The sequence below is a fragment of the Camelus dromedarius genome, chromosome 2 (genome assembly GCF_036321535.1).
Source record: "Camelus dromedarius isolate mCamDro1 chromosome 2, mCamDro1.pat, whole genome shotgun sequence".
Taxonomy (NCBI): Eukaryota; Metazoa; Chordata; class Mammalia; order Artiodactyla; family Camelidae; genus Camelus; species Camelus dromedarius.
This window is the reverse complement of record NC_087437.1, coordinates 91,344,345-91,350,785: the sequence shown is the minus strand read 5'-3', so window position 1 is coordinate 91,350,785 and position 6,441 is coordinate 91,344,345. Positions and strand designations below refer to the sequence as shown.

General features: G+C 31.4%; 1 long non-coding RNA gene across 1 annotated transcript; it reads left to right on the top strand.

The window, feature by feature from the left end:
- Positions 1-1,665: 1,665 nt before the first annotated feature.
- On the top strand, positions 1,666-5,396 carry LOC135318961 (uncharacterized). Its single transcript, XR_010377437.1, has 4 exons — positions 1,666-1,861; positions 3,508-3,656; positions 3,794-3,836; positions 5,272-5,396. It is a non-coding gene; the product is annotated as an uncharacterized LOC135318961 (long non-coding RNA).
- Positions 5,397-6,441: the final 1,045 nt, after the last annotated feature.

Here is a 6,441-nt window from a genome sequence, read left to right as displayed (position 1 = left end):
CAAGAAAATAGCCTTTTATTGACCTTGTATTGAGTTATAATTTACATGCATTTGTGTATTGAATTGAGACTGCCTTAATTAACATGTTCCTTTGTATGGAGCAATTTCAAGATCCACAGGCAGCCACTTTTGTGTAACATTCAGTGGCATGGAAATTTATAGGACATGTTCCAAGGGTACATTCTGCTTTGTAATAATCAGTCATTCATCATAACCCAAGAATAGACTTTTTTTTTCCCCTCAGCAAAGTTTACCAGACATTGAATTTTAGAAATGAAATCAGATCATACCGCATCTCTGAGAAGACCAGAGTACTGTTTAGACAACAGGACCACAATTTCCAAGTCTCTCTGATAAACCATCATATTGTATTAATCAAATTAAAATATTGACTGTCTGATTTATAATGTAGTGATTATAAATCTTTTCCATTCATGCTCTAACTGCTGAAAGAAAGCAAATAAAATAGCTACAAGTTGGAAGCTGCTTTACAGATAAGAAAAAACAATATTACCTTCTTTTTTTCCATCACTATCTCCCATTCAATGTCAGTTTGGAGACTGTTCTCTGTACTGCACACTTCCAAGGCAGAAGATGGATGAGAATCCAGGCATCATTCTGTAAAAAGAAGATAACTACATGTGGTGTCTTAGTTTCTGGGGCTCCCTTAATACAGTATCACAAACTAGGTGGCTTAGAAAACAACAGACATTTATTTCTCACAGTTATGGAGGCTAGAAGAGTGAAACCAAGGCACTGGCATTGGTGGTTCCTTCTGAGGGCTGTGAGGGAAAATCTGTTGCATGTCTCTCTCCTAGCTTCTAGGCACCTCAGTCATTCCTTGTTTTGTAGATGGCAGTCTCCCTGTGTCTTTACATCATATTCCCCTTATGCATCTCTCTGTGTCTAAATTTACTCCTTTTATAAGGACATGGTCATATTTTCAGGGTCCACATTTATGAGCTCATTTTAGCTTGATTACCTCTATTTCTAAGTAAGGTCACATTAATTAGCTATTGGTAGTTAGGACTTCAACAACTTTTTGTGTGACACAATGCAAATCATAATAGGTGGTAAAAGAGCAAAGAGAAACCTTAGCAATTCACTCTGTGATTGTAGTTTTTAACATCTTCTGGGAAAGAGCTACGACTTGATGAAATATATAGATTTACATGTGTTACATTACTAAGTAATGAAGAATTTTGCTAGCATCTGTGAAAACTAACTTATCATTTGGCTTAAAATATTGAAAAAGTCAAATTTGCCCCCCGAGAAAAGATTATCACAATTCTTCATCTCCCATCTGAAAGAAAATAAATACCCACCATCCACCCAAGAGTAATAAGTAGATGATCACCAGAGGAAGAAAGAAACAAACGACCTACAAAACAGCTAGAAATCAATTAACAAAACAGCAATAGTAAACCCTTGCCTAGCAATAAATAAATGTAAATGAAATTAAATTTTCCAGCCAAAAGACAAAGAATGGCTGAATGAATAAAGAAATAAGACTGAGTGACATGCTGCCGACAAGAGACTTGCTTCCGGTTTGAAGACACACAGACTGAAAATAAAAGTAAGAAAAAAGAAGTCCCATGCAAACAGAAACCAAAAGAGACAGGGGGTAGCTATTCTTATACCAAAGTAGACTTTAAGTCAAAAACTGTAAGAAGAAAGAAAGAAGGTCTTTGTAAAATGATAGAAGGGTCAATTAAGCAAGAGGATATAACCATTGCAAATATATGAGCACCAAAAATTAAGAGTGAAACTATAAAACTCCTAGAAGAAAACTGACACTGGTGTAACTTTGGATTTGACACCAAAAGCAAAGGCAACAAAAGTAAAGAGCACTAAGCATGAGGTAAGGCCTCATTGTGATTTTGATTTGTGTTTTCTTACTCACTAGTGATGCTGAACACTTCTTCACGTATTTGTTGAACATTTGTATGTTTTCTTTGGAAGACTGTTTATTCAGATCCTTTGCCAATTTTGTAATTGAGCTTTCTTTTTCTTTGTGTGTTCTATTGAGCAGTTTGAGTTCCTTATCTAGTTTGTATATTAACTACTTCTAGGATATATGATTTACAAATATTTTCTTTCATTCTGGAGGCTGCCTTCTCATTTTGCTATCTTCTTTACAGTGCAGAAGCTAATTTGGTGTAGTCCCACTTGCTGACTTTTGTGTTTGTTACTTTTGCTTTTGATGTTAAATCCAAAAGTTTTTGCCAAGGCCAACATCAAAATGCTGTTTCCCTATACTTTCTTTATTTAAATAGATAGCCAGTTGTTGATTCTCAGACATCCACAAACTATAAACAGGTGAGATGTTCACATCGACTATTTAAGAAAATAACCAAAATTATGCTTGTAATGATACATAATATAATATCAATGATATTGATATTTAACAATATATTTAATATGGATACTATAGTCTATATTTGCATAGATAAAGAATATTCTAGGATATATATTAAAATTAAAATATATTAAAACCTAATTATCTTGGTCATAGGGAAAACTCTCAGTTCTTCTTTGCCATATTGATATCAACCTATAAGAAAGATAAATGCCAACATAATTTGGTCGGTTTTAAGAAACTTAGATGGTAGGATATTATTAATCAAATTATATACAGCATGTGTTGTAAAAAATTATCTTGTTCCTTCTCAGTACTGCAAGGACCCACTTTCTTGTCTTCTATGAAGAACTTCAACTGGTTTACAGAAATGGAGATGCAATGATTTAGTCTCCATCCTATGACAGCACCATTGTTTTTATCATGTGATTGATGAGTTACTCTGCAACTTCAGTACAAATCAAAATCATTCATATGTTTTTATTTATACTATGGTAAATTTTAGCATATAAAAGAAAAAATATATACTGGCCATGTTGAAAGTTGTATAAATGAGAATCTGTTATTCTATTCTCAAATATGTAACTGATTTTCTTAGCAAAAATTTGATGATTTAACTTTCTGCTAGATGGTATACCTCAAATCAAATATTCTACATAAGAATCAATTTATATACCTATGTAATTATTTAAAAAAAAAGATTCTAATGATCCATAACAGAAAAATTAAATCATTATGTATGAGGTTGGCCACTGATTCTGTATATTAAGTAAATTACCAAAGTAGTTTCAGACTTACAGGGCTGGAGAATAACTGAAATATTCCTTATTAAGACACTTTAAATGACTATCCACTGACCGCTGTTTAAATTCCTTCTTAAAATTGATCTAAGGAGCTAGATAAAAAGACAGATGCACAGGCCATATGCTCAGAGATTTGTATAGTAAATATGTAGTCTAACCAGCAGGGTGTATTTTGTAAAAAGTTCTATAATGACTCTTTCCTAGAAACCGAATTGAGAATATTTATTATTTTTTAATAAAAATGCTGGTGACTATATAAAATTGATGATTCCTCCATTATATAAAATTTAAAATAAAAATACATGTATTTATCAATTTGGTTGACTAGGACTATCTCTATTTCAGATTCTGGAATAATTAAATGTATCCTAAATTACTTTAAATGTTATAATTGTTGATTTTAAAATTATTCTTGGAAGAGTACACCAAACGGAACAATATGAAAAGTTAAACTCGTCTTTCAAATCTCCACTTTTCAATTCTACCCATCAAAGGTGAGTTAACAGTTTTCAAATATTTGTTCTCAATATTATATATAGTTATATACACATATGATAAAATAAAGAACAGTAACAATGACAACAAAGACAAATGTATATATACATTAAAATAAATCTTTTTTCCTGATCAGATACTTGAACACCTCACCAGAAGCATTCAGACTATCAACACAGGTAATTTTTCTCTTTTCTTTCTCATAAAAAAATCACAATATCCCCAATGCTCTGTATTTCATTGAACTTTCCACATACGTCGGCCATCTTCCCATATTAGAACTTATAGGTCTAATTGTTTTAATAGCAACTTATTAATACATTTTACCATTATAAAATACTGTATTTAACCATCTTTTCATTTATAAATATTTACATTTATAAATATTTACACTTTTGAACTTAACATTTTAAGAATGTAAAAATAAACATTTTTACTTCAGTTTCTACCACCCATAAAAACCAAAGGTTTTTGCATTTTAACTGTTGCAAGCTAGTGATAAATCACTCTTAAAAAATATTCCACAGATTTTAATCCCTTCCCAATAAGGCATGAAAGTTCATTTACAATGCACTGATGATTATAAAAAGGATTTAATTTTTGGCATTCTAATCTGAAAGGTGTCTTGTTGTAGTGTCAATTTTCATTGCTATAATTATAAGCAAAATTAAACCTTTCTGTCTGTTTATTGATGGTATGACATTTTTCTGCAAATTGCCTGTTTGTGTCATTTTGTGACGTATAAGTGCTCCTATTGTATGTGTATATATACATATAGTAGTTAAAACAAAACAAAACAAAACAAAACACCTGCTAGTCAGTGCTCTATTACCCATAATTACCCATACTTCTTAAAATTACATGCTTCCTATATTGGAAAAATAAGTATTAGGCAATTTTATTATTTTTTTGTCAAAATTCTTCCCCCCTCATATATGCCTACATAACATTTCCACTTCCTGGAGCATGCCCTATTTTTAATAAAATCTAGACTTGGACATGTTTGACTTTGCTCTCGTAGCCATTTGTGCTGATTTAGTGAAGTGTATTCAATGTGCTTAGATAAAATGTTTTCTGACAGAAAAAATAATATTGTTCCCATCTAAAGTGCTTTGTCTCAAGGTAAAAATAGCCAATTTCAGTCTTTCTTTAGGAAAAAAAAAAACATACCATTTATATAATAGCAATGTGAGAGTTAGAGGGGTGGCTTACCAGGCTGTATTTCTGGGAGACTTCCCAAAGCCAGAGTTTCTTATCACATAGGGCCAGGTAAGCCCTTCATCTTCTGTCGGTAGATAAATTGAGTGCCATGCACTTTGCTGTGCAGGGAACTTTTGAATGAAACCTTTTAAAACAAAGGTTTTGTTTGCTGTGAGTGAAAATCAAATGAGAGTCTTGCAATTCTTATTAATAAAACAGGTTTACTGATGGTAGCTATCCTGTCCTAGAAACTGCTTTATATTATTGAATATTTAGGTAATTTTGTGATCTGATAAATATTTACAGAGAAACACCCAATCAATTGTCATCTGGATACAATGTAATTTTTTATCTGTATTTTATCCAAAGCATCTTTCTTATACTTATAGAAATGTAACTAAAAATGTTTTCCAGGTTAATTATTCTGGTGTGCTGATAAACAGTGAATGAAAAATCATGTATACAGCGGTATCCACAATGGTAAAGTTATTTTTAGAAAAAACTAACATCATGATTATGAGGATACAGGGAAGTAAGAGTAAATATAAAGAAGAAATAAAAACATGTGGAACATAACATGAATATTATGCATATGCATTTGTAAAAATGACTAATGTTAAAATAATAAATACCACTAAACTGTCCTTTTTATTGTAATTTCACTTGCCAGAAAGACAATTATGATTTTGGAATTTTTTCTCTAATGAAAAATAAGTATAGGATATTACACTTGTTAATATATATGCACCCAATATAGGAGAACCTAAGTACATAAAACAGTTACTAACAGATATAAAGGGGGATATTGATGGGAATACAATCATAGTTGGAGACTTTGACACTGCATTAACATCACTAGACAGATCTTCCAGACAAAAAATAAATAAAGCAACAGAGAAATTAAATAATACAATAGAAAAATTAGATTTGGTGGGTATTTTCAGAGCATTACACCCCCCAAAAATAGGATATATATTCTTTTCAAGTGCACATGGAACATTTTCTAGGATTGATCATGGACTTGGGCACAAAAGAAACCTCAACAATTTTAAGATAGAAATTATCTCAAGCATCTTTACTGACCACAATGCCATGAAACTAGAAATCAACAACACAGAAACAAAGGACAAAAAAAGGAAAGCATGGAGATTAAACAATATGCTATTAAAAAACCAATGGGTCAATGAGGAAATCAAAGCTGAAATTAAAAAATACCTAAGACAAATGAAAATGAAAGCACAACCACACAAAATTTATGGGACACAGCAAAGGCAGTGCTAAGAGGGAAGTTTATAGCGATACAGGCCTTCCTCAAAAAGGAACAATCTCAAATAAACAACTTAACCCACCAGCTGAATGAACTAGAAAAAAAAGAACAAAAAACCCCAAAAGGCAGCATAAGGAAGGAAATTATAAAGATTAGGGAGGAAATAAATAAAATACTGATTAAAAAGACCATAGAAAAAAATCAATTAAACCAAAAGCTGTTTTTTTGTAAAAGTAAATAAAATCAACAAACCTCTGGCCAAACTCACAAAGAAGAAAAAAGAGAGAGCAAAAATTAGCAAAATAAGAAAGGAAAAT